Genomic DNA, 21,592 nt, shown 5'->3' on the forward strand with positions numbered 1-21,592 from the left:
ATGCTCTGGAGACAAATGACAGATAGCTTTGGAAACCCTTTTTAAGATCCATTTGTAGATACAAGACAAAAGTAGATTGAGACTTGATGGCTAGAGATCGTGCCTCTAACTTGTTGGCCATCATTACCATTTTTATCTCAGACTTGTCAATTGAAGCTGAACACATTGGGTCCAATCGAATATCACAATTGAATAAAAATTTAAACCAATGGATATTGTAATTAAGCCAAGGTATTTTTAAACAGTTATCCATGCTGAGACAATCCCGTATTATAGATTGCGTGAACAGTGTCTCTTCTTTTGACCAGATGGATTTACATAAAAGGAGGGGGCGAATCGAAGCCAGTTCTGAAATGTATTTAATGCCCACCTCCCTATGGATCAATTCAGTGGAGGCGGATGATGGAGCACACAGTAGACGTTTTAAAAAGGAGTTTTCAACTTGTTGTAATTTATTTCCTGGACAGTGGCCCCAAACACCCGCCCCATACAAAGCTGCGGTGACACATCGTATCTCGTAAATAACCAGCATATCTCTGATGCGTCTGTTACCTAATTTAGCAGCAAATCTAAAGATGCCATTGATGTTGCTCGACATTTTAATGCAAGAATTTTCCTGTTCCGGGCCCCATATAACCGATTTCCTGTGAATGTGATACCTAAATAACTGAAGGTTTTAACTGTCTGGACCTTAGAGCCTTCAATATAGTAAGTGCTAGATGTTATAGGGTTCCTACCACATGCCATTACAAAAGTTTTGGATTTATTAATTAAAAGTTTCCTTTTAGCAATAAAAGCGGTAAAATTATCCATGAGACGTTGCAGACCAATGGGGGTACGGGATGATAAAACCGCATCGTCCGCATATAGAAAAATTGGGACGGGCAGACCGTCAACCCTAGGGGCATCCGACTCAAACAACTTCAGGGCTGCGTCTACTTTGTTAATGAACAAAGAAAAAAGCAATGGGGCCAGCACGCAGCCCTGGCGGATGCCTCTTGTGACTTTGAAGAAGGAAGTGTATTCACCTAGGGCTCTATACCGCACCTTGCTAGACAGGGTGCTATATAATCTCGCTAGTAGATAGATTATCTCCTTAGGTGCGCCCATATCTAGCAATAATGGCCACAGAATTGAATGGTCTACCAGGTCGAAGGCGCTGCTAAGATCAGCGAAGCATAAATAAAGATTCCCTTCCCTGGCTAAGGTGTATTTTCCAATCAGGAGGTCTAAATTGATACACTGCTCTAGTGTACCAACTCCCTTTCTAACCCCGTATTGTACTGGAGTAAGAATTTCCTTCTCCTGGACCCATGCTTCTAATCTTGACAACATAACCCTACTCATGATCTTAATAGAAGAGTCGAGCAGAGATATTGGACGATAATTCCTAACATCGGTTTTAACTCCCTTCTTGTATATTGGAATTATAATGGATTGTCCCCATGATAATGGAAGTTGTGTCTCAATGGCAATGTTAAAAACTCTTGTTAAAAAAGGTGACCATAGAGCTGGTTCATTTTTATAAAAATCGATGGGAACCCCATCGGGTCCTGGTGCCTTACCCCCTTTACTACTGAATATACCATCAATAACCTCTTCTAAACTAATTGATAAAGGGATAATAGGCCATTCATCTGAGGGTTGGTTAAAATTAGTGGTTGATATATCTGTATTGACTGGGTTGAAAATATTAGAAAAATTAGTTATCCAGTCACTACAGTTAATAAGAGAGTTAATTTCGGGGCTATGGTCATCCTTCAAAAAGGTACTGTTAACGGTTTCCCAGAACAATTTACTATTTTTAGTATCGGCTGCCAGACTCAAATCTTCCCAGGCTTTTTCTTGAAGTTCCAATTTCCTGTTTTTTAAAGCTTTGACGTAATCAGCACGCATGGTCTTGATTAAATCTAAATTTCTGGGATTACATTTCAGTGCTTGTTTGAGATTATTCAGGGCCATCGTGCATCCAATGTCAAACCAGCCAACCTTGGGATTTTTATAATTGCGGACTGGTTTCGTCAAAAGCTTCTCCACTGTATTATTTATCTTGTTAAAGTTTTCTAACATTAATGCGGGATCAACCTCATCCCCTAAACATACTTCTATTTCATTCCGACATTGACTAACAACATCAAGCAGAACTTCAGCTGGGTTCACACCGGCCCATTTTAACCGGACTCCATTTGGTCTGGTAGGAATAATAGCTGTACTTTGAGGTATATTAGGAATATGTTTGGGTCCCCAACACAATAGATACACAGAAATGCTGTTATGGTCGCTGGTGGGTTGTTCCGTTATCCATGGTGGGGAGAATGAGTGTGTACAGGAAATTATAATATGATCAATAATGGACATTGCATTTCTACCTATAAAAGTGGAGCATTTCTTATTGTATTTACTAGTATCACAATATAACAATTCTAGATCCCATTTGACCATAGCACCGTTTAAAGCCATACCATATTCACAGTGGGGGAAATGCATATAACAATCATCATCAAATTCAGATTCCCCTCTTCAAGGGCCACATACTTTGGTTGTAGAAAAAGGACATATTTGAACATTAAAATCACCCACCCAAACAATGACAATTGGCTTCCTAATAGTACTGGTCAACTTCTCAAGTTCTCTATCCAGATCATTAATGATTAAACCACGAAGAGAACTAAAGACTTTATTATAGAAATTAATCAGGATAACATCTTTACCGCTAAAGGAGGCCAGCCACAGGATCTGGGCATGGATACCCACATTAATACATTTTTTAATTTTACATTTATTTAAACTGGTTAAAAACAGGATCAGGAGGCCTCCCTTGGCTCTACCGGAAGATGAAGCCTGAGCCAGGAGCCAATGTGAGGTAAAACCCTCTACATAAATAGGATCGATACACCATGTCTCTTGGAGACAAATTATATTGTGTTGGGCCGATATAAAATCTGCCCATGATGGCGTTCCTTTTTTCCTATTAAAACCGGCAATATTCCAAGTGGTGACCAGATACCCTATATCCATGTTCTTAGTGTCATGTTGCTGGGGGGGTTCACCATGTCCCGCCTCTTTTCTAATAATAATATGTTCTATAGGCATACATTCGCCGAGGGCAATGGGTGGACATGTTAAATTAATCGTTGAACTTGAACCCTTGAGTAAATCATTGCAATCCAGGTTGTCCAAGACCTGATACTTATTAGATACCGGGATAGCAAAGCCAGGAGCAAAGGGATACAAAAGGGGAGTTAACTGGTGTCCTATTCTGGGGTGATCCGCGTACCCATTACAGGATGTTCCCATTAGATGTCTGTAAAAGAACCCGAGGGGGAGAAGGGTGGTATTGAAATCCCGAGGGGAAGATGGTGGCGCATTGTTTAATGTATTAAACGCCCATCTCGGGGACCTAAATTTAATAATTATACAGTCACCTGCAAAGCATTTTCTAGAGGGACCTATCCACCCTACTCTACGTGTTGGCAAGATCTGATTAATCTCTGCTATTGGGTAATTACAATTGTTGGTTAACCAAAACACAACTTTGTTTAAAAGGGACTCATGATCTTCTGCCTGTCCAGGTTTGAGTTTTGGTACGTTGGCCAGAATAGCGACATATGCACTGCATTGTGGGGGCAGGTTTACGGTTGGAGTCAATTCCCTTTCCTCGCAGACAGACCCTCTCAAGTCGGCTGGTTTTACAAAATTGCGAGGAATAAGTTTGTCCGGCTTGGTCACCCTTCCAACCTTCTGAGATGGATTAGGTCGGTCATTGGTAAGAGAGTTATCCGATACCAGAATTCTTTCGTTATTCTTATTACTCTCGTCCAAATTATGGGGCTGCTCCTTTGGGTTATCAGAAAGTTCCTTATCCTGTAAAATAAGTAAGTTATTTGCGCCTAAGGCGGCAACTTTCTGATTAGTTCTACTTGTATCCTTTGTAAGTTTAACATTAACTTTCTCCAGTGCTCCAATGATTTTATGGACTTCCCTGGCCAGGGTATCCAATTTGTCATATAAAGGCCTTAATAACTCTGTCATTTTATCCGATAAAATGGCCAGTGTTAAAGGCTCGGGTATGGGGTCTATTCTGTTCGAATGGTCATTTCGCAGGCCTGATTTAACAGGCCGAATATTCTTATTAGCCTTTTTTGGTTTGGGATTGGAATTTGGATTTCCCCGTTCCACCGTATTCTTTCTACATCCCCTGGTTTTCCCCAGAGGAAGGGGGCTCTCAAGGGGGATTGAAATATGGGGCGATGATATTCGAGAACAGTCCCCGTTTCTTGATCTAATATCGGTAATATCCAGGGCTGTCTCCCCTATAACCAGGGGATTATTAGTTGTCGTATTAATCTCAGTCTCCCTAGAAGGGCTACAGAGTATTCCAGCCTCGTTTCCTTGATTTACCCCCATGTGGTTGGAACCCAAAGACAGACGTCTCTCAGTTCGATTGATTTACTCTGAGAGAACGTTGACTGCTTTGACCAAAAACGAATCGATCGTACTACATGATCGATCGCTAGGGGGCTTAGCTACTTTCCTCCTGGCCATGATATTATTACCCGGAAGACTATATGTAAACAGGAAGCAGTGGGAAAAAAAACAATCGGTATAGAACAATACAAACTCAGAGAAGAAGGATTTGATCTACCACACTATTGTTAATATGCATGGGAATGAGTATGAATTATTAGGCAACCTTAAAGATACAAGTGCAGAGCGGTAAAATCCACAGGTAAGGTGTCACGTGCTAGCAAATATACAGTACTAGGATACAATAAACATCCAAGATGTAAAGTGTAGATGCAAGATGAGTGGCCCAAAATACAGTAAAAAGAGGTAAGGTGTCACGTGCTAGCAAATATACAGTACTAGGATACAATAAACATCCAAGATGTAAAGTGCAGATGCAAGATGAGTGGCCCAAAATGCAGTAACAAGAGGACCATCAAGTAAAGTGCAAAACAATATTAAGGTATAATAAGCATCCAAGTTGTAAAGTGCAAATGCGAGAAAATGGGCCCAGGATAAGATAATGAATGGGCCCTCAGATAAGGTGTCCCGAACTAGCAAGAAAACAATACTATGGTGCAATAGGCGTCCAGGATGTAAAGTGCAAATGCAGGATAGGTACAAAAATACAATATTAGGGTCTAATAAGCATCCAAGTTGTAAAGTTGTCAAGTGCAAATGCAAGGTAAGTGGGCCCAAAAACGATGACAAGAGGACCATCAAGTAAGGTGTCACGTGCTAGCAGGATTATAATACTAGGATGCAATAAACGTCCAAAATATAAAATGCAGGTGCATAGGCAAGATAAATGAGCCCAAGCTAAGGTGACACGTGCTTGCCGGGAGTCATAAAAACAAACAAATAAAAAAAATAAAAAATTATCCACTTCTTAAAAACCCCCACTGGATCAGACAAACAATGAACAGGATCCTGACATATAACTGCCAAAAAAGCAGCTAAAACCAAGTGTCTGAATGAATGGACCTGTTCCAGGAAATGAGGGAATCGTGTAAGTAAAAGAGTGATTCCCTCATATATTGTGATATACACAAGTTTGTATCGATCAAGTACATACCCTTGCGGAAGATATTTCGTGTGAATCCATGGGGCAGGTAGCAAATGTTAGGGGGGAGGCCCTGCCCTGGCTCTTTCGGGCACTGACGGGCAAGGACGGGCCCGCCCTTGGCCCGGGCTTCGCCCGGGCGCTGCCCGTGCGCGCCCCGCGCTGCGGGAGGCTGCTGCAGAGTTTTATGCGCCTGCGGGCGCTCTTGGCCGCGTCACTGCGGCGAGCGGCTGGGGCGTCTGGGTAATGGAGTTTTGCTGGCCGTTGCCCTCACGGCGGCGGAAAAACAACCAGGCATCACTCCCCCTGCCTCCGGTGGTGTTCGCTTGAATGTAGGCAAAAAAATACATTTCATCTTAAATGCAACAAGAAGAAGTTAAAATTGTTAAAAAGATACAGTGGTGTGAAATAAATAAATATATATATATATAGACATACTTGTTGATTTTTTTTAAAGAAAGAAGCAGCTAAAGTGTGTTGAAAAACATATTGAGCTTTTTGATGAGTTTTCAGTAAAACATGCACAGGCTCCACCAGTAAAAGTCTTGGAGTTTGATAGGAAACGCGTGGAGTTACTTTCTTTGCCCGGCCTGATTTCTGCCATGTTACAGTGGAAAGAAGGTGGAAGATGAGGCAACTCATTGGTCCTCTTCAGAGCCTTGGGCATGAGGCCTACCTGATGTACCCGGCGAGGCTTAAGGTTATCTTTAAGGGCCAGGTTAAGTTTTTTACATCAGAGATTAAGGCTCAGCAATACTTGGTGGAAATGAAAGAGCAGAAGGGAGGGTAAAGGCCTTCTCCACTTCCCGTTCTTTGGAAATTGCAAGAGATTCCTAGGTTTCATGGATGAGGTATACGGAATATAGGGGGTCAAAGAGTGAGGGGGGGTGGCTGCTGCATTCATAGCTGCCACACATGGGTCAGGATTGACCCATTTGCCTGTAAACCGGGAGGGTACTGGGGGGGGGGGGTTCATAGGGTGGGGGGGGGTTTGTGGGGGTATTGGGTACGGGAATGGGGGTTTGTATTGTGTTGCACAGCATTAGTGTTGAGAATTTTTTGTTTGGGAAAGGGAGGTTAAGCCACGTCCTGAGCAGGTGATGAGGAATGTAATTGGAGCATATATCAAGGGTTTGTTTCTGAGGTGGGCCTACAATTATGTTGTAACGCAATTAGCATAAGGATTGGTTCAATTAACGTGTGTGGGCTGAACGATCCGCTGAAAAGACAACGTGTTGCGGCTGCTCTAAGATTAATGCGACTGGATTTTGTATGTCTTCAGGAGACACATGTAGAAGCCGCAAAGAGTTACCTAATGGAACAGCTCGGGTTCTCATTGTTGGCCTTTTCAAGACAGGGGGTTAGAACTAGGGGGGTGGCTATCTTGTCCAAAAGAAGGGATGTCAAGGTCATCAGAAAGAAGGAGGATCAATGGGGTAGATGGGTCCTGATAGAGTGTTCAATTAATAATCAAATAGTTACCATTGGATCAGTCTATGGTTCTACTGAAGATGACCCGGGTGTCATTCAACATTTAGATTCGGAATTGGCTCTATGGCCGGAACCTATTATTTTGGCGGGGGATTTTAATATAAATGGGATTGGTGGACTAGGTATCGACGAGGGACAGCAATATCGGGGGCGGAAGAAAAAGGTATCCAGAGCAATCATTAGTATGGCTCACCATAACTCTTTAATTGACGCATGGGGGCGCCTGAACCCTTCGCATGATGGTATAACCTATTATTCTGCCCCCCATAGGGTCTGTGTTAGGCTGGATTATTTCTTTATTTCAAATTCTTTACTCTCGAATAGTAAGATTGAAAAACTCCCTCGGCTGGTCTCGGATCATAATCCACTGATTTTAACAGTAAAATTACAAGGAGGTGAAAGGTGTCGGACATGGACATTTGAGAGGAGGTTACTTAAAGATGAGGATTACGTCAAATATATGAACAGATGGATAAAAACCTTTTGGGAAATAAATAGAGGTAGCACTTCCGCGGGGATGATTTGGGATGCTTTCAAGGCTGGGGTACAGGGAGAGACGTTAAGTTATAGTCTATATAAGCAAAAACTAGAGCAGGGCAGAGTCAACAAATTGGTGAGAGCTCTTGCAGAGGCGGAACACGAGCTGGCCCTTCTGGTTCGAGCTGGGGTCTCCCCGACCTCGGTATTACTTAATATAGTTCGTATCAAGGCAGACCTTATTGAGGGGCTCGCCATAAAGGTAGCTGCGACTTTTCTGTCCAAAAAAGAACAATGCTATGAGCTGAGTGAGCGGGTGGGTCGCATACTTGCTATTCGCACTAGACAGAGAACTACGGCAGGACGGATTCATGAGATTTCTGACGGCAAAGGAGGCAAAGTCACAGATACCGAGGAAATTAAAGAGGTTTTTAGACAGTTCTATGGTAAATTATATAGTAAAGATCAGCTAGGAGCCTCCTCAGACATCCAGCGGTATCTGTCGGATTTATCTCCTCCGCATCTGTCTGATCAGGACAGGGAGGCACTTGATGTACCTTTTAAAGTTGAGGAAATATTAGCGGCTCTCAATAGTCTCCCCTCTGGTAAGGCTGCGGGGCCTGATTTAATTCCTATTGAGTTTTATAGATTGTTTTAAAAAATTCTAATTCCTGATCTGGTGGATACTATTCTGCAGGCTCAGTCTGGATATTCTGTCCCAGAATCATGGGCAGGGGCAGATATGGTGGTGATTTTAAAAAAGGGCAAGCCTTCTCTGGAACCAGGTTCATATAGGCCTATCACTCTTATGAATGCGGACGCCAAAATATTCTCAAAGGTAATGGCTATTAGACTTTCCAAGATAATAGCACAGTTGGTCAGTCCTACACAGCACGGGTTTATACCAGGGAGGGGGACGGCGCACCATGTTCGGAAAATAATTACTTTGCTGGACACAACGGAAGTCTCAGGAGACCCCATGTCGGTTATGCTTTTAGACGCAGAGAAGGCATTTGATCGGGTCTCCTGGGACTACCTTTGGGCTGCACTAGCATGGTGTGGTATTGGGGTAGGCTTCATTAATTCAATACAGGCACTTTATCGGTCACCTACAGCCCAACTTAGAATTAATGGAGAGCATACACTGCCTTTCCAGATTGACAGAGGCACCCGACAGCGGTGTCCATGTTCGCCTTTGCTATTTGCAGTCTATATTGATCCGCTGATCCGCAGGCTTGAATTAAATGAACAAATCGCTCCGATTCATATTCAAGGTCAGGTCTACAAAACTCTGGTCTATGCAGACGATGTGGCGATAGTGTCTCCCTCCCCAACTAGAACAATGCTGGAAGTAGAAATGGAGGCTGAGGCCTTTGGACGGATTTCTGGATATGCTCTAAATAGCTCTAAGACACAGATTATAAAGAATATACGGACGACCTGTAACGATGGGCGAGTGGTGGATTCAGCGGTCTATTTAGGTGTTAACATTTCGGCAGATGTAGGAAAGATCGTGGAACAAAATATAGAGCCAATAATGGTAAAATGCAAGAAAGATCTCGACAGGATCCACAATCTTCATCTTTCTTTGGTGGGTAGATCAAATGTGATTAAAAGGCTTATTTTGCCCAAATTTCTTTATTTATTTAGGACAATTCCGCTATTATTTGAAGGTAAATGGTTTGTTGCAATTGAACACTTGATTAATAAATTTATTTGGGCAGGAGGGAAAACTAGAAGGGCACTTCGGTTCCTATCTCTATCTAGGGATAGGGGAGGCTGGGCAGTACCGGACTTTAAGTTATATTACTGGGCATCAGCAATACAATATATGAGGGGGCTTATGGGAGGAGATAATTCAGATATCCAGATTAAACTAGACTCAACTGATATTTATGCATTGCTTATAGGGGAAGATGCCGGCAATTGTTTTCTGAAATATACGGACCCTGGGTATTATAAACGAACCAAATTTAAGACACTATCAGTAGGATTTAAAATATGGGCAGCATTGAGTAAAAAACTTGGGATGGGCAGATTTAATGCCTACACTAGGATCGAGGGGAATAAATCTCTTCCAGTAGAGATATTTGCGGACGGGATCATGAGTGATTGGGGACGGCGGGGGATCTGTAAACTTGGGGATTTCATGGGAGATCAAGGTTTCCTGGAGTTCTCGGAGCTTCAAGGGAAGTATGGTATTCCTAGGAATAAAGTTTTTACAAGTTCGGAGTTATTTGCAGAATAAGAAGGGTGGGTCTGCTGGGTTTAGTAAAAATAGAGTCTTCGACTTGATTGAGTCTGGAGCGGACTGCTCCATAAAGAAAATTTATGCTGAGTTGTCTTTATTAAAAAGTGATGATTTGGAAAAATATGGAAGGAAATGGGGTGATAAACTTCAGATCGATCAGGACTGCTTCCAGGACTCTCTTGAATTAGGGCGGACCATACTTTGCTCGGCAGCCCTACAGTCTCAGCACTACAAGACGATTTATTCACTATACCATACTCCCGATAGGATTCTTAAATGGGGGGGGTACGACGGGAATTACGTGCCCCCGATGTAATAGTAGTGAGGCTGATATTGTTCATATTTTCGCACTGTGTCCCCATCTTATTCTTTTGATTAAGGCTATCGAATCTTTTCTAGACATAATTTTAGGAATTAATGTGGTCCTTACACCAGTATGGATCCTCTGGGAGTAGGAGGGGCAGAAGAGCAATCTGCCTCTTCTCTTTTTCTGTTCGTGGCTATGTCCGTTTACAGAATATGTAGTGCATCAGCCTGGTTGGATAAGACAGCTCCAACATTCCATCAATGGTTGGCCAGATTATTATCAGCATATAATTTGGAAAAAGGGATATATGATAGAAAGGGGAAAAAGGGTAGAGCCTTAGGTAAGCGTATATGGGAACCTGTTAGGAGATGGAAGGAGGCTCCCTGAATATTGTGAGATTGTTTTCGGAATGTAAATTTTTGGGTTTTTGGTTGTCTTCTTTATTAATGTTCCTCCCTTGTATTGTTTAAAGCTATGTGCAAATTATTCTGATGTAATGAGTACGGAAAAATTCAATAAAATTAAAAAAAAAAAAAAAAAAGGAAACGCAGGGGTCCCAGATCGGTCATGGATTTAAAGATTGTGGCGATGGTTCCTGCAAACCTACGGAGTTAAGATTTTTGCAGTTTGGAAAACAAATTTTGTAAACTTAACATTGAACATAGTGTTGTTGGGGTTCATTGCTGATATAATGGCTTGCCGGCATGAACACTTTGTTAAATGACGATAACAAGAGTTTTGCACATGTAAACCCGCATGAGCGATAATGTTGACAATTGAACATTCCATATGGACTGCAGGGGCATGGTGAAACGTTTACTCCTGGTTGGATCATATCCGATGGGAGTACTGACACGAACTGCAACCTGTAAGTGACTAGAGAGATTATAAATGACGTCACAATTTAATGTGGGAATACGACTTCGGAAGAGGCCCCAAGTACTTGTATTATGTCATGCAACGTTTTCACCATGATTTTGTAACGATGTTGAATGTACTGTTATCTTTTGTAAAAAGCCAATAAAAAAGATATTTGAAAAAAAATATGCTTGTCTTAGACGCATTCTTATAAACAAATAAGATTTAAAAAGTCAATTCAGACTACACTGTTGTGTTATTATTATCTGACCTTGAGACAGAGATGACAAGGCACTTGTTCCAGGCTGATTTCACATCAGGTGTCTTAATCGAGGTCATTGACTGTGCATCAGGTGTTTATCAATGTCAGTGTCTGAACGACTTAATACTGTCACAAATTCTTAGAAAGATAAGGACAGATGACATCTGCATCAAAGGCAGCCATGTCTATGATTAGGCAAAAATAGAGAAAATTGAGTCTTGGCCTGCGCAAGATGGAGTCTATCCTTAGGGACTTTACGTCAGGATAACGAGGTAGAGGGTGTGGGGGAAGGGTGTATCCTGGCTTGTGGGAGGAATCTGACCCTGCAACTGTATTTCACAAAGATGATGTACATTTTACTGATCCGGTGAATGTTGTCTTTATGAACAATCTCCAAAGTGCAATAAGACATGAACTTTGGACCTGTCTCCACTACCCTGCTTTAATCATACTCATAGGTTTTTCTAAGAGCTCCCTTTTCATTTATAACCCCCTGAAGTATCATTTTAATTATTTTTTTAAGTTTTGTAATGTTCTCAAACACTATAATGATTTTCTCAGAGATGATCATAAAAGTGATATTCACAAATATAAAAAGAAAACTACAAACACAATATTTTATCAGCTATTAAACCATTGGCGGAATATGAAAGGACCTTAGAATGAAAACTGGTAAAGAAAAGGGCAATATATATGATTATGCACTATAGTGAAAAATATCAAAGACCTGGTTCAGGGTATTGTGCTACAGATGGTGTGGCCAAAGTAGACACACCCACCTACAAGAGTTGTACACTGGTACTTGTCCAGCACATGCTTAGCTTAAGATGACTCTGCCTAAGTATGGTTTTGTTTTCAGCAAGCTGTTGTTTGCAGACGGAGTTCAAGAGGAATTCTGTAAAAGTTAAATGTTCTCAGACTTCTTATCATCATTGTCCCACAATGAAGCTTACCACTTTTAAGGTCTTCGCAACATTGATAGCAAATTATCCTTTCAAAACATTTATGTTTCCAATCAGCATCATTATAAGGCTCAAATAATTACCATATTCAACTCTGAGGTAAACCAGACAAACTAAACACTCATTTTCTTGGGTTCTTCATTGTTTTATGGGTTAGATAATGAAGGTGATAATTCTTCACAGTATCAACCAATTCTGACTCATTTGCAAGCTCAATCAAAATATAACGAAGTATCCTCCCAGTAATTTTGGTAATACTTAAGGAAAACAATGAGTTTTCCTAAAATAATCCTCACCCACCAAAAGGCCCCTTGGTGGCATGCTTCATCATCGGGTTCTTCCCGCCCTGCTGCAGGCGGGCGTGCTACGACTGACAGATACGTGGGAGCACTTTGGAAGGTGTAAGCTATAAACTAATTTGGGAGTGGAAGGGTCAGAGGAAAATGTGAGGTTAAAAAATACCTGTCCGCTTGGAACCTAAACTTTATTGAATCCTGTGGCTGGTATTGTTAAAAAAGTGGGTTCAGTGAGACGTACAGGGTAATGGATGTGTGACTCCTGGTCAACTCATTGTTTTTCTTAAGTATTACCAAAATTAAAGGAAGGACACTTTGTTACATTTCGAGTGGACTTTCTTTTATTGTTTCTGTGATAAAGGAGGCTGAGTCCACTACGTACCTCTCTCTCTTCCCGTTTGATTAACTTGTCATTTACATGTTCACCAGAATTTGCTATTGTCCAATTGCAGGCTCAAACCAAGTGAAAGTTAGCTTTCTAATCTTCCCTTTGGTTTTCCTAGGGAGTCCCTTAATTGGGCTCAATGTTTCAAATATTCTAAAGCAGTATGCCTTTTCACAGTTTGATATACAGCCCAGGAGTAATAGGAGGCACGCATGTAGGGGTTCAGGATTCTTGGAGGACGACCACTGGGCATATGCGTGACTACTTACAAAACAGTTTCCTTAAATGCACTACACAGCAGTTCATGACATATTTTTGACAAGAGCTCTCTCCCTCAGTGTTGGACTTGGCCCTTTTTGCAGGGTCATCCCTAAACTTTTTGCCTTCCTCCTGCATTTTTTCTGACCTGTTGTTGGCTGTTTTATGACTCTGGGCACTTTACCACTGCTGATCAGTGCTAAAGTGCATATGCGCTCCCCATTGTAAATTGCTATGTTGGTAGGATTCTATAATTGGCTTATTTGGTTTACTGTCAGACCCCAGTAAAGTGCACCAGGAGTGCCAGGGCGTGTAAATACAAATGCCGCTGGTGGTCTCGCAGCACTGGTTGTGCAACCCACAGAAGCGGCCTGGTAAAATGTGTCTAGGGTCTGCCATCGCAGAACCTGCGTGCAGTCTGGTACTGTCATGCTGACTGGGCAAGTGCACCCACTTGCCAGTCCCTAAACCTTCCCTTAACTTCATGTTAGTCACCCCTATGGTAGGCCCAAGGGCAGGGTGCGTTGTAAGCATAAGGTAGGACAAGCCCTGTGTGTGTGGCATGTCCTAATAGTGAATTACAGCCATTTTCGTTTTTCACTATTGTAAGGCTACCCTGTTCTCATAGGCCAGAATGGGCTGCTAAGATTGTTACATCCTATGATCCCAACATGCCCAGGGAACATGGTAGAAACTCGAGTTTAGTATGCCTGAACTCAGAATAATAAGGTACATCTTTTAGTAAGGTTTATTTTAATATTCTGCGTTTGCAAATGCCACTTTTAGAAAGTTGGCCTTTGCTTGCCTAACCATTTCAGCCTGCCTCTGCGAGATGTGTATCTGCTGTCTGGCTTGTGTGAGTGACAGGGCTGAAACCCAGATGGGCAGGGCTAGGTAGCCTGGTGGTGAATAGGACGATTGACAGGTAGATGGGTGGGAGGAGTACACCTGGACTCTGAATAGGACTGTGCTCTGCCACCACAATGCCGGCTCCGCCCCCTGTGGAGCGGCTGATGACTCTGCCCTGCACTCTGAAAGAAGAAGCCTGCATCGCGTCAACAAAGTGCTCCAGAACTGGACTGAACTAGGCAAGGACCCCCCTGGCCTGGGAGAACCATAGAAATGTAGTATAAATGTAGGAGCCCTGCTCCTAAGAAATCAGATCCGCTTTGAACCAAGAAGAATCTCTGCCTGAGGAGGAGGCGCCAGGAAAGCTGTAAGGAGGAAGCCTGTCCCTATCCTGGGGGACTGGCCTGCAGTGGTGACCTTGCTGCCAAAGGAGAGAAGAGGAACCTTCTACTAAAGACTTTGCTTCATTTTTATTTTCAAGAAACTTGTGCTTTCAAAAATGATCTCCAAGGGCCTCAATGCGAGTTTGCCCCCTGAACTGAGCCCCAGGACCATTGGGCTCATCCTGACCTTCACTCGCCTACCGCTGGACTGTGGTGTTCCTTCCCTCGCTGGAGCCGCGACTCCCGTGCCCCTCAGCCCCTCCTTGAGCCGTGACCGGACTGCTTAGCCGCCCCTGCCTTGGGAAGAGCCTCGCTCGATCTGAGCCACTCTCCCTACGCCGTGCTGGGCTGCCCCCGTCACCTCGCTCGCCGGAGGCCCGCTGCGCACCTTCACCCCTCCCGCCGGAATCGGCGCTGTGAGCATCTCCAAGCTTCGGACGGCCCGGACCTGGGAAGCGTGCCCGGCTGCCCCGCTTTGCTCACTTGCCAACCTGAAACACCCCGCTCTTGCTGTGAGCCTGAAGGACCAGACCCCCCTCGTAAAGCGTGGGAGCCCCGGACGCCGCCTCGCCCTTCTGAAGAGCCGCTGAGTGTCCCGCACCCGCCTTTACTGAAAGAAACAAGGTACTGTACTTACAAACTCGACCGCGAGCTCGCATCGGATCCAGGGTCCGCAACGTTCTGTTTTCCCTGCCGTCTGACGCGTGCCTCCCGGTTACCGTCGAAGTGCGCTAAGACCCACAGTTCCCCTTGTTGCCCCGCATAAGAAGACTTTCCGTATAAAAGAACTTTCCGTATTCATAGAGATCGTGGCCCCACCGTTTCACCGTTACTGGGTCTTGTACTAAATCTGCTGAAAATATAAAAGCCTTATTTTTGTATACAACCTGCCTGGTGTCCGTCTGTGGTGCATGCAAAGTATTTACTGTGTGTATAATTGCAAGTGCTTAACCGTGTACGCTCTGAGGTTTAGCCTTGACTGCTCGCACCACGCACCTAGAGGGTGAGCAGGGGTTATTCTAAGGAGCCATCCTTCGCCCTGACTAGAAATAAAGGGTCCCTGCTTGTCGCTGGTACTTGCCTGCGCCAACCAGAGCCCCCTCATTTCTAACACTCGGTATTATTACATAAAATTAACCTAGAACATAGTTCAATATGCAGTCTTTGTGCTTCAGGCACTACATACTTTATGCACTTTTTGAGGAATTTCCCTCCCTTAAAAACTGGTTTAGGAGAGGGGAGTTGCCGAGATAAATGCTATCCTCAAAGTTAGGGTTGCCTGCTTTCTGATCCACAGCGTAAGTTAAATTCTTTTGTTTTGCTTAGTAGTGGTGAGGAGATGATTAGCCTTTATAGGAATGTATCACTATCCTCCAGATTTTCAAGCTTAGTTGATTAATATTGCTTTTTGCTCTAGTCAGAGACACATGCCACACAATATATGAGGAGCCTAAGGAGATGTAACCATGGGATTCCTGGTTTGTTGGAGGAATCATATCTTGCAGGCACCCTGTGAATGGCAAATGTGCTACGAGTACCTTCCATTAGTATGCCTGCTTTATCAAGCCGTGTCTAATATGTGGTCCTATCAGTTTCAGCCAAAGTATTTTGACACCCATGTTTTTTCATTTAAGACATAGGATGATATTAATCTGATTTGAAAGTGTAGCTACTGTTATATCTGTCTGTTTGTTTGGACTATGTAACTTATGTTGGAGTCGGAGGTTAAGAATGGGGTGGTTGTTGTATGTGGGAAGGTCGGGGACAAAGGATGTTAGTTGTTCTGGTTCAGTATTTTTTGTTGCATGGGTCTTTGAAATAATAAATTACGGGTTAAGATAAATGTTTCAATTGGTTCTTAAAAAAAAAAAAAAAGACAGGAAGTTGTGCTTTCTTTGTGGAATAATTTTCAGAAATTAACCTTTTAAATTTTGTGGCGGCTTTCTGGCTTGATGATGTTGACGGTATGATAAATGAAGTGTTGGAGTTTTCCCTAGATGTCTCTGAAGGTGTCAGGGACTGTCCGGGACTGTCTGGGACACAGTCAGGGACTTGGGCAAGGACGAGGAACTGTATAGAAAATGTATACAGAAAGAAGACTACATCGCTGCCCAGGATCACACAGGGAGTCAGAGGAGAAAACGGGATCCAAATGGGAAGCCTGTTCAAGTGAACACGATGGCTAAGACTCAAAGGATGGGCACTCAAGAGGCAATTTAGAATTCAGAATAACTACACCCAGGATGGCCATGCAGACATATATATACACACACAACAACATTAACAATAAAGGGAATGTGGGGTTAAGCATTCAGGAGCTCCCACGGTAAGACTGAAGCTCAGTAAGTTCCTCATCCACAATTGCTGTTACAGATACTGACTGCAAATGCACACATATAGGATATGAATGCAAAGGCAGGGTCTGTGGAGCTTATACCTATGGTCATGTTATAAGTGTAACTCAAAGACAATACTCACAGTGAACAAGAAACACCACCTAGGTAGTCAGCTGTGCCCACGGATCCTGGTGATCAAACAGGAACACGCAAGGCAGTAACAGCAAGGTGGGGGGGAGGACTAAACATAAGCACAATAGACAAGGAGCTAGCAAGGAGGAGTGCTTAACAGGAAAGGAAGGAAATGACAGGGCACACTTGGTAGAAAGCAGGTAACAAACATACAGGGAAAGAAGCAAGACAGCGGGCATAGAAGCATAGAAAGACAGCAAACTAGGAACTGGAACCAAGGAAATGGGAAGAAAGGCAGGGACTGGAAATGATATACAGAAGCGGAGGCTACAAGGTTATACTAGAATAGTGCTGTATCAGGAGTCAAGAAAACACAGTAGCACTGAAGGCAGTGCTAGAGCAGAAACAAGAATTGAGCAAAAGCTCACGAGCCAAGGCAGCACTTTAGGCAGTGCTAGTTCAGGAACAGGAAATCACTATAGCTCAGGAGTCAAGGTAGCACTGCAGGCAGTGCTAGTACTAGGAAACAGGAAATAGCTACAGTTCAGAAAACAAGGAGTCAAGAGAGCACTGGAAATCAGGAACAAGAAATAGGTGAAGCTCAGGAACAAATAATAACTATAGCTCAAGAACTACTGGAAACAAGGATATCCAAAGCTCAGGAAACACTGAAAAGTATCGGTCTCACCAGTAGACAGCTACAATGACCAACCTTGATCTGAAGGGAGCTGGGGCTTTAAAGCGCTCACAGTAATCACATGAATCAGGTATGAGCAGGCTAGCAGCAGCCAGCGCAGGTGAGCTGAATTCTCTCCACCCATCCTTGACCTGCAGGGGGTGGAGAGGAAGCAGTGAGCAGGAAGCAGTGAGCAGGGAACTCTAGGTAATGGAGTTCCAAACATGAGCAGGCTGGCTTCAAGCATGAGCAGGCTGGCTTTCAAAACACGGCATGGATTGGGAATGGATGTCCATTTCCAAGTACAGACCAAATGGCTGGAAGTCAGTATGTACATGAAGGGGAGGGTCTTGAAGCTTATTAGAACACTGAAGATTCCCACAGTTCAGCCCCCTGGTGGTAGACACGAGAACGCAGGGAGCGAATCGTGACAGAAAGTTGCCCGATATTTTGAACATTATCATCTTTTTGATACACTATGCTAGAAATGATTAATTCCACATCCCTCTGCCACAAATTTAAAGAGGCCCACTACACATTCTAGAGCAATTAGCTAAAATTAGAATACAAGGATGGGCTCAATGGCCTCACGTAGTGCAGTACAAATTGTCCAGGGAAGCAGAAAAGTGCATTCTTCTAGTCCCCAAGTCACTTTTACAGCAGGGCACAATAAAGAAAAGAGATAGGAGCCTTTTCAACACCTCCATTCCCCCTGTGAAAAAAATAAGGATAGCGATGGGTGTGTTCAAGATTTTAAGTAATTAAGGCCATAGTTATCCCATCATTTCCAGTAGTGCCTAGTCCAGCAACCATGCTGTCCTCTGTTCCTCCAAATGCCACTCATTTAACTGATGTGGATCAGTGTTCAATACTAGTCCTCCCCGATAGACAATATAACTTCTCATTCTCACACTGCAGATAACCCTGCATATGGTATGGATTGCTACATGACTGTACTGACTCACCTTCTATATTTTCCAAGCTTTAAAAATAAATTTCAAACACCTGATCCGGCCAACCGGGACAGCACTGGTATAGTATGTGGAGGACATGCGGCTTGCTTCTCCTCTCCTTCCTATACTGGGTGTGTAAAGACAGTTACTTTGTTACGCCACATTGTGTCACATGGTCATAAGGTATCAAAAGTAAAAGTCCAATAAGGAAAGGGCCTATTTTTGGGACCATGGCATTTCCCTGGGTATCTGTCACATCACTGCAGACTACATTGCATCAATGCTCCAGATTTCCCACCCTACTACTCAATTTGAGGTGCAAGCTTCCTTCGGGGTGGCAGGGTACTGTAGACAATGGAACCCAAAATTTACCCTTGCAAGCACTGGCAAATAAAGAGATTACATATCCAGTCCCTTTGAGTACTGAATGTGAAGAAGTATCTCTGGCTTTGAAAGAAGTGTTATGTACAACCCCAGCTTTAGGCATGTCTGATAATTCTATGAAATTAAATCTCTTATATCATGAAAAAGAAGGCTGTGCATTAGCAGGTCTAACACAAAACCAAAGGAGCCTACTTATACCTGTGGTTTACTTTTCAGGCACCCTTGACTCTGTAACAGCAGTTTTTCCTCCATTCTTACAAGCAATTGTGGCAGCTGCTATTGCAGTAAAACAGTCAGACAGCACGATTCTTTGGCCCTTATCACAAGCGGTCCGGTTAATTGCGATATATGTGATAACTCCTCTTACAGGACAATTTGCAATTATACGTTTTGCAATAAATACCGGCAGGTTTGACCTGTCGAAATTAATTGAGGGAAATATTCCTGTTATTGACAGAAAATCCAGTCTGATAGTGTGGGCAATGGCATGCAACCCCAGCTTATCAGCACTCTACGCCTTGCCAGCACCAGTAGCAGTGCTACTAAAATACTTGATAAGTTTTGTCAAGAATGGCACGTACACACGAAGACACAGCCATTTCCCTGGCCAAAGGAGAGAACTTTTGATACCACCGCAATTGAACATATGAGAACACACATACAACCTAAATACACAGGTCAAAAGAAAGACAGGAAGGAGGCATAATTAGAACTATGGGCCATCTTTGAGGAGGCCCAGATCGATAATCTTACACCACAGATAGCAAGCAAAGCGTCAGCACCTTCCCCACCATATGTACAAATGGAGGGGCTCAGGTCAGCCCCCCTGCATTAGGATATTGCAATCTGCCAACAGCAGAAGTCGGTGCCCCCCCCCCCACTGAACGATGAACAGTTAGGCCCAAGCATAAAAAACTAACAGGCCAGCATGCCCAAACAATTCCAGTCCAAACCAAGTCCGGTGGTAAGGCCCCTAGAAGCTCGATTCCAGTCATGGAACTCCAGCAGCATTGAGAACATGCACACCCTGTGGTTCAGGTGAACATACATGGGTGACCGGGAGATTTGTGGCAGTCCTAGGCAGTGATACAGCAAGTGCAGGATGAGGAAGAGAGCCCAAGTTCCTCTGGAACTAATGACGAAGGTTAGGCTACAGGATTTGACCAGCTAGCTGAGGAAACAACCGAGAGTGAATTTGAAGTCGAAGCCGGACCAAAAAGAACAGCGCATAGTTCAGAGCGAAAGAGGAAAACTAGACAGGATGAGGAAGAAAAGAGCGAGCTAAGATTTGATAGAGAAAGAGCACACACCTAGGAAGCACAGCAAGAAAAGAGAGCAGCACGACCCCCACTTAAGCGAAGCTGAGTTTGGTGCAGGGCACTGATTGGGGAAAATTCGTAAGTAGAATAAGATGAGAGGCTTCTGGCAGGGATCCGAGCCTCACACATCCTTCAACCAAGGAGAGGTGTTGACCGGAAAAAAAGGGACCAAGGCACCAAGTACTGACTCAACCAAGACGCAGTAAAAATAGGATGGCAACTTTGCACATGCATGAAGGGAGCAGCAATGAGGACATACGCTCCTCCACCAAAACGCACTTGACAAATGGACCGCAAGGGAGAAAATAGCAAGAGTGGAAGGCGATATATTTGTGCGTCCATTCTGCTACCTGCTAGTCTGCTGGACTGAGGAAAGAGACAAGTACGATAGACCTTGGCCGTAGAAAGGATTCTTCAAGCCAGAAGACACGCCTATGGTGGAGGATTGCATCCGACATTGGGGAGGAGATCCCAAGTGGAACTTCCTCTACATGCAGGAATGCCTAAAAAGATGGGAACACCATGTCAGAGAGAAACCCGTAGAGCTTCCCGAAGTAAGAATGTACCCATTACTTCAGAAGGGCAGGTCAGGGACCATCTATGTGCAATGGGGTCAGATGTATTAAGAGGGGTTACATACAAAGTTACCACCATTGCTGGATGGAGTGATTTAGATAGATAGATAGAATGTTATTGTGTCAAATTATTTAAAACTATCACAATATAAAAACGGCAATTTGGATAAAACAAATCAAACAGAGCAACAGACAATTCATGGCTTAATCTGTCAATATATGTAGCAGAACTCGACTCTGTAGGGAGCCAGATCCACTAAAGTACAAGGTGCGATGACGACCACATGACATTAAAAGGGCCATCAAATAAAGCAAAGCAACCTACTCCATACACAGAAGGTTTGTCAAATGAAGCGAAAATAACAACCTACTCTAAACACAGAAGGTGTGTGGACTACCAAGAGAACTATGGAGAAGAAATGTTTAGTAGATAAATTATTGTGACTAAACTGCCCCAAGCAAAACCCCAAAACAGCATCTGTGCAGCTTGTCTATTTGCAGCAACATAGTTTCCATTCTCGAGGAAGTAATACTATACCCATCTAACACTGCCATAAAGGTCTGTAATACAGATACAACTTCCTATGGGAATCCTTCTTGACTGCAATATGGACAGCTGTTTGAAAAATAAAGAAAAAGTCCAGGAACCAAGTGTAGTCTGACTAAAAATGGATGACACTTTGATGGGTAAAGTAGTTAAAAACTCTCTGACTGTAAATTCAGTAGCTTTAGAGCTTCTATGAGGCGTTTCACACATCTATCTGATAGCTGCGAGTTCACACCTCTCAGACATGCGAAGATAGCCATATAGCATTGTCTTATGCCAAGTTTACAGAACAGAGGTTTCAATCAGAAACATTTTACATTTT

At 43.3% G+C, this 21,592-nt stretch overlaps 1 protein-coding gene across 1 annotated transcript in view; it reads right to left on the minus strand.

The window, feature by feature from the left end:
- LOC146855203 (glioma pathogenesis-related protein 1-like) overlaps nt 1-21,592 on the minus strand; it is a 1,108,037-nt gene that overhangs the window by 500,045 nt on the left and 586,400 nt on the right. The gene's annotated exons all lie outside the window — the stretch shown is intronic.

The sequence above is a fragment of the Triturus cristatus genome, chromosome 4_1 (genome assembly GCF_964204655.1).
Source record: "Triturus cristatus chromosome 4_1, aTriCri1.1, whole genome shotgun sequence".
NCBI classification, from domain to species: Eukaryota; Metazoa; Chordata; class Amphibia; order Caudata; family Salamandridae; genus Triturus; species Triturus cristatus.